This window comes from Neolamprologus multifasciatus, chromosome 6 (assembly GCF_963576455.1).
Source record: "Neolamprologus multifasciatus chromosome 6, fNeoMul1.2, whole genome shotgun sequence".
In the NCBI taxonomy this organism is placed as follows: Eukaryota; Metazoa; Chordata; class Actinopteri; order Cichliformes; family Cichlidae; genus Neolamprologus; species Neolamprologus multifasciatus.
The window spans coordinates 26,750,628-26,760,472 of NC_140444.1; the positions used below are offsets into that span (position 1 = coordinate 26,750,628).

The 9,845-nt window shown below is 45.9% G+C and overlaps 1 pseudogene; it reads left to right on the forward strand.

Moving 5' to 3' along the window:
- LOC146517132 (annexin A5-like) overlaps positions 1 to 7,164 on the forward strand; it is a 16,506-nt pseudogene extending 9,342 nt beyond the window's left edge.
- Positions 7,165 to 9,845: the final 2,681 nt, after the last annotated feature.

Below are 9,845 nucleotides of genomic sequence, written 5' to 3' on the forward strand. Positions count from 1 at the left end.
ACCACCCCCACCTCCACCTCATGATGCTTAATCGATGTAATCAAATTTAATTTGATGCAGGGGGGAAAATGCACAGAAATAAATTATTTTTCAAGAATAATTAAATAGATTCAACATCTTTCTTCAACAGAATTGCAGACTGCACAGATGGTACTTCCCCAAAGGAAAAAGTACTATAGCTTACTAGGGTATATTAGACTTAACAGTTACTATATACAGTAATGGACTTCTATATATTTTACATCAGATTAAAACTTTGGGTGTAAGATTCAGATAATTATTTATTAAAAGCTAGACATTTTAAATGAGAATAAGAAAGAAAAGTATGTCTTTGTGCCCCCTTTTCCCTGTTAATGCCCTATCGGCCCCCCTGGCGAAACTTTGCTAGATCCGCCCCTGCACATAGTGCTGTTGTTGTTCAGCCGCTGGTTTCCTCTTTCTGGTGAGAAGTGGGCCAAAAACAAAGAAGAGAGACGGACTCACGACAGAAAAGCCGATCAGCTGATCATTAAGCAGTTTCACGATTGAAGTAGCAGCAGGAGAGGGAGAGAGGCAGTCGCTCCATATATCGGTGGTTAAGCTTAACGTGGGAATGCTTTACAAACATTCAGAGATGAACTTAGACACTTGCTTTACTTCTCTCTGGGAAAACTTCTTCGGAGATGAAATGCTGGTTTGGTAGCAACAAATATACACAGCTGCTCTATCACATGATGCATACTGCTGCAACGTGCTACGGTTATGAGCCGAGTTACGCCGTGTAGCAAGTTTTGTGAGGTGCTTTTTTGATATTTAATGGATCGGATTACATTTTTTTATTTCCCACTGATATCCGATCCAGTAATTTGGGTCAGTATCAGACCGATACCGATACGTAATATCGGATCGGTCCATCTCTAATAAATATATATATATATATATATAATTTACAAAAAAGGCTATTACATATAAGAGCCAAATATGTTCTTTATCTACTCAATTTATCTTAAAATTGAAATTACTTACAGATTCAGATTTTACATATAAAAAACCACTTTTATGTTATTGAATCATTACTAAAGAAAAAGGTCAGATTAAACCACTACTGCATGTATATCATATATATCATCTACTGGTGATGAGGCATAATGAAAAGCTTTACTGCATTCGTTGTACCAAACAATCTGGATGGATGTTCACTGTAAAGTTCACTATGCAGGTATTGACTTCAGCTAAGTCAATACCTGCATACTCACGATAAAAGTGAGAGGAATGTGCTTTTCACGCCTCAGTGTATGTGTTTGATAAAGGAGGGATTATCCCAGGTCTTGTTATGATACTCTGTCATTGTTGTCATGGAAGAGGTTGGCATTTATTGTTGCCACAGAAACTGGCAGCCAATAATGAGGTCCAAACAGCTGGGTGTGGGGTCAGACCACCTCGAGTCACTGGAAGAACAATACCATTGACTCCTCCTACCTGGTTGCCTTGTGTGTCTTTGGGTGTGGGAGACTATGAATGGGCATGTCAACAGTCAGCTTTTCAGATTTTGTCATGGGTATTTGGTTGAGCGTTGAGCTGTGCTTTGATATTTTTCCCATCTGACATGCAGCCCCTCCCACTCCTCCACACACTGACTAAGGCTTTGTGAACTACAAAAGAATCTGATGGGAAGTTTGTTTAAGAAAGAGGATTAGACGCTGGTTAATGTGTCCAGAGAAAGAAGCAAATCAATGAAAGATAAATGGCTTTGTGACAAACGCTGTGCAGCCTAACTGTATCTGTGACTGTCTACACTTCAAGAGGAAAAAGATGGCTCATTTATAATGTAAAATGCTAACAATGTCATATGGTACTGTCTGGTGTAGTTACACTAATGAAAAGCTCATCAACTGGGATAAAGCTGGAAAAGGCAGCAAAGGTAACTGGAGAAATATAATTGTTTCCTCCCTTCAGATGCTTTACTGAAACCTCCCTCAGTTGCTGTTTATTTGTGCATTCGTATTCAGTGTTGTATTTAATAACTGAAAAGCACTGAAGAATATCTCCTTTCTTTGCCTCAAGAAACTCTTGAATTGAGCAGAAGGTATGGATCTGTACATTTCACAAATCATCCCGATACCTTTTTCAGCTGTCACACTATCAAAACACACTTTGAATGTGTGACCTTTGTGCATACATGTACTGTAATGTTGCTTGTGCCATGTTTGAAAGATGATGTGGTATTGTTTGTATGATGAGCCGTTTCTTCCTACTTTTCTGTTCCCGTCACTGTGGTACAAGTTCATCTTGGTTCAATCTATCCAAAGATTTCCAGGGCAGTTTTCTGGCAAAGTCTAATGTCCTTCCTGTTTTTTAGTCTAACCAGTGGTTTGCACCATTTTGTAAATCCTTTACAGTTACATTACAGCTGTGAGGGACAAATAGTTGCATGCATCTATCTATCTATCTATCTATCTATCTATCTATCTATCTATCTATCTATCTATCTATCTATCTATCTATCTATCTATCTATCTATCTATCTATCTATCTATCTATCTATCTATCTATCTATCTATCTATCTATCTATCTATCTATCTATCTATCTATCTATCTATCTATCTATCTATCTATCTATCTATCTATCTATCTATCTATCTATCTATCTATCTATCTATCTAATATATATCTGGTAAAAAGTGTTAGTATGTTCTTCTTGCAATTTGATAAGATCAAAACAAAATAGAATTAAAATCTTCTTTTTTTTTTAACTTTTACTTGGATTTAATAAGTCTGATAAAAGGTCACATCTGCTTTCATCAAGTCATACTGAGGGTATGCGTCTGCATCTTTATGCAGAAGTATGGTAATAATGTCCAAAAATTACATTATGTTCTTTTTTATGTGGCTAATCTGTTTGTTTGTTTGTTTTTAACAGTTTTACAAGTCTATGAAAAAGCAGCTGTTTTGGCATTAAAGTCTTAAAGTCTAAATGTTTCTGAGCAGGGCTAAAGTGCTGAACTGAAGACTTAGAAACATGTTTTCACATGTCTTTTATTATTATTCATCAGGAAGACACTTGTACAAAAGGGTTTTGTGTCTTTAGACTGACTGAAGAGGAGATGGGAACACATCAAAGGGGTTTTCTAAAGAAGGTGATGTAATACTTTGAACCAAGGACTCAAAGGCTGCTGCTTTCACAGCTATAGCTTCCTCTATAAGAGGAATAAACAAGACGAGACATGCCCAGTGTAACTTATACAGGAAGGATAAGGAGATGCACATACCTGAATATGACTCAGATGAGCTGATGATTATTGATAATAATGAGTCTCCCCCCAGGGGCTTCCTCACCTCATCAGGGCTTAGAGTAACAGTTTCAGATAATCCGACTTAACAGGGCTCCTCATGCTGTGAAGAGGCTTTACACAAATACTGTACAACATGTATTTACATTAGTATTTCATGAATTTTAAAGAAACAAAGAGACTACCATTAATTTTTGTTTGATTTTTGTTTGATTGAAAAAAAAAAGGAACAATTTTTTTTTCATATATATAATATCTTTTCTCTTCTGAGGTACTAGAGGTGCAGTGCCTGCAAGTCTCTTTGCCACAAGCCCAAACTTTAGGTACAGTTTGTTTTCTTTTTTTTAAATAGATTTCTGTTTAAGGTCGAGTGGGCTCACAAAGTGACACTGGATTCACAAGAGAAGGACATATTATAATATTTGAATGCTTTTTTTTTTTATGTAATACTAACTGACTAAAGGAAAAACTTTGTGTGTGTGCCTGTGTGCTCAAACACATGTGAGGTGTGACTACAAGCAAAATCCTCTGAATACACCCACCTAATCACACCTACAGCATTACTACAAGCCAATACCTTACAAATCTTACAATCGCATATAAATTCATATGTGTGTTTGATATACTTCATCAGTTTGCCGACCATCGAGAGTAACTTCAAGTCATCCGACAACGCCATTTGAGTGGAAGAATCCACTTACAAATGGCTTATAAAGTGAATTGGCTCTGGATACTGGATCACCTTAAGCAAACATTTAAGGATCTGATCCCTGTATCCTGCTTGTGGATTTTCCTTCTTATCTGCACTCACCCCTGGGTAAAACAAATTAACCCACAAGATGACTAAAAATAGAGGTGTGGAGACATTTTGGTGGTACAATTTCCTACTTCACCCTTAACCTCTGACTGTGTGGTGACACTCGATTGCACCCTTGAGCTGTGATGAAGGATTATTTCGAACAGTTTGTCTTTGAGCATCTCTTTTATGGCGTCTGAGAGAGAGGACTGATGTGGAAAAGGTGGAAGTCACACTCCAGACAACTTTTGTGTGTCTGTCTGAGGGAGCAAAGAGGTCAGAGGCAACACTCCCTTGTCCAGGGACCACACATATACGCACATGAGTGCACACATCTGTAACATTCGAGTCTTACTACTTATATTTCTGTGAGAACAAGCGCTCGTGACACCGGTTGCTGTCACTGAGAAGATAATTAAAGGCTTCTACAGGAAACTTCAGGAACAAGCCTCCTGTTTGGATGCCATGCACAACTGGACCGGTTATGCATTTGAGTCTTTCATGATTTTGTGGAGTGTTAACCTCAGGGCAAGTCATCTGGGTCTCAACTCTGTGTGGTGTAGTTCACAAATCATTTCATCGGCCGTACAGAAGTGTGCTCTAATTGTGAGGTGGAAGATGTTTTGTTCAGCACAAATCTCAGATACAAAGTTTAAAATTGTTGGAGGGCTTTAAAACACAAGCTTAAAACACATGTAAGGAGTTTCCATGTTCCCCCTGTCCCTAAGTCTAGTCTAAGTTGGCTGTAGGTGTGAATGTGAATGGTTATCTGTCTTCTGTGTTAGCCCTGTTGTTAGCCCTGTGAGAGACTAGGGCTTTCTGGGGTGTTCTAGCGAACTTTCTGGGGTGTTCCCTACCTCTTGCCCTGCTAGTATAAGGCCCACACCCCAACCTTGGATTGGATAAGCAGAAAGTGATGGATGGATACAATAGATGGATATGTGCGCTGCACAGAGACTGTTTGTGTACATTATCAAATCCACATTGTTATTGACTTATAGAGCAGCTATGCATAATTTCACAGATCATACTAGTCCTTATTTATCTCATACGGGGCTTAGACCAGTCCCTCAGTTTATTTATATTTTTTCCTCTATCTTTATCCCAACTTTCTTCTGATTGGGTGCCCCTCAAAAACAGAAGGTTTAAACAGCAGATGTATTGCTGTGTGCCCTACTGACATCATATGGAACCAAGAGCAGAAAGAACTTGAGGTTACTCTATTCCGTAACCCCCGTTCTCTGATAACATGAGTGAGGTGTCTCACTATGGGGAACGCTCTCTCAGCGTTGTCCTCAGAAGCCTCTATATCATTACTCCAGCCAGTATTGGCTGGCAGTCGTGACGCTTGCGTCAGGGAGGGGCCACCCTCTTCCCTATAAAAGGGTGTGACGCAGCGTCACCCGTCATTCAAGATAAGCTCACCTCTTCCTCGCTTCGTGCAAGGAGGGTGATCTGGTGAGACACCTCACTCATGTTATCAGAGAACGGGGGTTACGGAATAGAGTAACCTCAAGTTCTCTTTCAAACATTCGTTTCGGTGTCTCACTATGGGGATATGCAGACTCCCGTATTGCCAGATAAGCCCATCTGAACGACTGACTGCCAATTTAGGAGGTCTCGTGGGGACCCACACTTAACACAGTGTGGGCTAGAGACGGTGCAGTGACATCCAACCTGTAAAACCTTGCAAAGGTCAAAGGTGAAGCCCAGCTCGCAGCTGCACATATCTCTTCTATAGAGACACCCCTAAAAAAGGGCCCAAGAGGTTGCCATCCCTCTGGTAGAATGAGCACGAAGTCCCTCCGGGGGGGGCAGACCCGTGCTGGAATAAGCCAATTGGATCGCCTCAACAATCCAGTGGGAAATGCGTTGTTTGCTAACGGGCTTGCCAAGATGTGGTTTAGCCCAGGAAACAAACAGCTGATCCGACCTCCTGAAAGCCTTCGTTCTCTCCATATAGGTACATAAAGCCCTAACTGGACAGAGAGCATGTAGGCGCTCCTGTTCAGGGGAGGAGAAAGGAGGAGGGCAAAAAGCTTCCAGCTCCAATGGGGTGCATTGGAGATAAGGATTTTTGGGCACAAAGGCCAGATTTGGCCTGAGTGTGACTCTAGAGTTATCCCGCGTGAATCGGGTGCACTCTTTGTGTATTGACAGCGCATGAATATCACTGACACGCTTCGCAGATGCGAGAGCCAGGAGCAATGCAGTCTTCAAAGACAGGATTTTTATTTCCACCTGGTTTAGTGGTTCAAATGGTGGCTGTGAAACTGCCCCCAGCACCAGGGATAAATCCCACGTGGGAACGAGAGGTTTAGACACCGGGTGGAGCCGTCGTGCCCCTTTCATGAAACGGCAGACTAGCGGGTGATGGCTCACCGGGCCATCCACGAAGCCCACATGGCAGGCTGAAATGGCTGCTAGATATACTTTAATTGTGGAAAAGGCCTTTCCTTTATCTAACAGTTCTTGGAGAAAGGAGAGAATTGTTGTCACAGAGCATTGAAAGGAGAGAGTGTGAGACTTTCCACACCATTCCTCAAATACCCTCCACTTGTTCTCATACAATGATCTTGTGGAGGGGGCTCTAGCACTCTGAATAGTGGCTATAACACCCTGGGGGAGTCCTGCCGTACTCAGATTCAACCTCTCACGGGCCAAGCCCACAGGGCAAGGCGCTCGGGGTGAGGGTGAAAAATCTCCCCCCTGGCTTGGGAGACTAGGTCTCGTCGGAGAGGGAGAGGCCAAGGTTCGCTCCACAAGAGGGGCACAATCTCCGCTAACCAGTGGGACCTCATCCACCTTGGGGCGATCAATATCATTGTTAGCCCTCTCTCTCTCACTCTGGTTAGAGTGGGAGAAATTAAGGCCAGCGGAGGGAACGCATAAAGCAGAGCATGTGGCCAGTTGTGAGCTAATGCGTCTACCCCTAGCGGAGCCTCCTGGTCCCTCAGGGAGAAATACAGTGGACACTGAGCGTTCTCCCTCGAGGCAAACAGATCGACCTGTGGCTGGCCAAAGCGGGTCCAGATTTGGGTCACCACATGTGGGTGCAGGGTCCAGTCCCCGTACTGCGGGTTTCCCCTGGACATTAAGTCTGCTCCCAAGTTCAGAGCTCCTGGAATGTGAGTAGCTCTCAGTGACAATAGATTGATGCTGCTCCACATGATCAGTCTGCGAGCCAGCATGTGCAAGGGACGGGAACGTAACCCGCCCTGCCTGTTGATGTATGCCACAACAGTGGTGTTGTCTGTTCTGATCAGAACATGGTGGTTTCTCAACAGGGGAAGGAAGTGTCTCAGTGCTAGAAATGCTGCTAGCAATTCTAGCCAATTTATGTGAGCACCCCTCTGTTGTGAGCCCCAGCTGCCGCTCACTGCTCTGCCCTCGTGAGTAGCACCCCAGCCCGTGAGACTCGCGTCCGTGGTCACCACCTTTCTGGCTGTGACAGCCCCCAGTGACACCCCCTGAGTGAGAAATGTGGGATTTCTCCAACAGTGGAGTGCTGCAGCGCAGTCTGCTGTCACTCTGATATAGCGGTAGGTATGGCGCTTTCGATTCAGTCTCAGTGATGCAACCCATCGCTGAAATTCCCTCATATGCAGTCTGCCTAGTGGAATGACTGCCAGTGAAGACGCCATTAATCCCAGCATCTGCAGGCATTTTCTGAATGGGAGATATCTTCCCAACTGAAAAATGCCAGCATGTGATAGCATTTTTTTACTCTGTCCACAGAGAGACACGCTCTGTACGAGGCGGAGTTTAGAGCTATTCCTATGAAAGAGATGGCCTGAGCTGGCTGCAGGACACTCTTTTGGTAGTTTATGGTGAAACCCAGAGCCATCAGATGATCCACTGTCAACCTGGTGTGCTCTCTTCCCATTATTTCGGACTCTGATAGCAGCAGCCAATCGTCTATGTATGTTGCTATGCGGATGCCCCGCCTCTTCAGTGGGGCTATGGCTGCCTCTGTGCATTTCACAAATACCCGAGGGCTCAGTGAGAGACCAAACGGCAGTGAAATCTGGGAGGGGTGGTTGCGAATTGCAAACGATAGCCTCGCTCTAATGTCCTCACAACCCATTCTGGCGCAGCGAGAGCTCGCCATCTCTCTATTCTTGCTGACAGCGGCCCCAAAGACAGGCACTCCACAGTAGACGGAGCTCTGGCTCCCTCTTGTGGCGGAAACTGGTCCTTCGGGACAGACCCGACTGCGCATGCGCGGGTGGCCCGCGCTTGACCAGCGCTTATGGGGCCGGACACCACTGAGGGAATCAACCCCGGTGGTGTCTGGGTGCGTGGGGGCATTATGTTTTTCAACATGCTTTCTGTGTTTTTCACACATTTTTCCCGTGCCCTTGGCGACATACCTGGATGCAACGGGTGAGTTTTTAATAAACAGTGTGTTTTGTGAGACAGACATGCTTGATTCAGCTGAACAGTGTCTCGCCGTCTCTTTGTTGAAATGCGCTCTGTGGGATCCAACTCGAGTCCCAGGCGCTGAAGGTGGAGGCAGAACACACTTCTCCGAACGGGCTCCGGAACTGAGCCCTGGAGTGAACTTGGAGCCCGGGCTGGTCCGGCTCCGATCTCCCCGTGGGGGATGTTAGGCAGTCCGCTTCTTCTTGCGGTCCGACTGCTTGGCTGGTGGTGGGGCACCCTGAGCGGCAGCAGGCGGGACGTGTTTCCTGGGCCAGTGGGTCTTAGGGTTCTGCGATCCTAGGGGACCCTGGGCCGCGACCTGCGGGGCTGGGCGGCGAGGGATTTTAAACGTCGGCACGCCGGCTGGACGGCTGTTGACCTGAGCGAACGTGCGGCGACTGGGTGGAGGCGCAGCCTGGGTCTTCCTAGGGAGACACAGCTGCAGGGCCTCTCCCTCTTTCTTTTTCTCCTCGCACCGTCTTTGCATGGTGGCAACGGCGGTCCCGAAAAGCCCAGCGGGGTCGATGCTTTCGTCCAGAATGTCACGTTTTTCTCTGTCCGAAAGCCCCGACAAGTTCAGCCATCTTGCCCTCTCCTGTAGGACGATGATGCTGAGGGCTCTGCCCGCCGCTTGTACTGCTGCTCTAGTGAGGTGGAGACACTGGTCCGTAACTACGCCCAGCTCTTCCCACAGCTCGCTAGCATCCGGGTTCGCAGCAGCCTGGTCCTGGAGCTCCGCCGAGTAGGCTAGCAGGAGCGATGAGGCGTTCAATGCCCTCGCGGTGGTGGCAACCGATTTATACGCCTTGTCAGCCAGGGAGGACTGCAGGCGTTCGGCCTTGGAGGGCAGGGACGGACCAGATGACATGGAAAGTTTCTGGTTTGGGTGGAGATGAGAAGCCACCAGATTCTCCACTGTGGGAATTTGGTAGATGCCCTTCTCTTTCATTCCAGCGCAGTCAAACGCCGCCGCTCCCTGCACGGGGTTGGGTGACGAAAATGGCTTTGCCCAGCAGCGTGTGACCTCGTCCACGCATTCGGGGAAAAGCGGCAGTACCTGCTTAGTAGTGCGCTTTGCTACGGGGAGCCTTTTACCCTCGTATCGTGAGGTGGAGGTCTCCGTTGTCACCGCGGGCCATGGGATTGCCAGCTTTTCAGCTGCCCGTTTTGCAACGTCAAATAGCTCCATGCCGCGGGACTGTGTGCCGGGGTTATCACAATCGGCCCCTTGTGTCGCAGAATTTCGACCAGAGGGGGCAAAGAAAACGTCGTCATCCTCGTCCGAGACGAGATGTTCCGACGCTCCCTCAGAGGATTCGCTGAGTAGCTCGTCATTAGCCTCGAGAGAATCAAA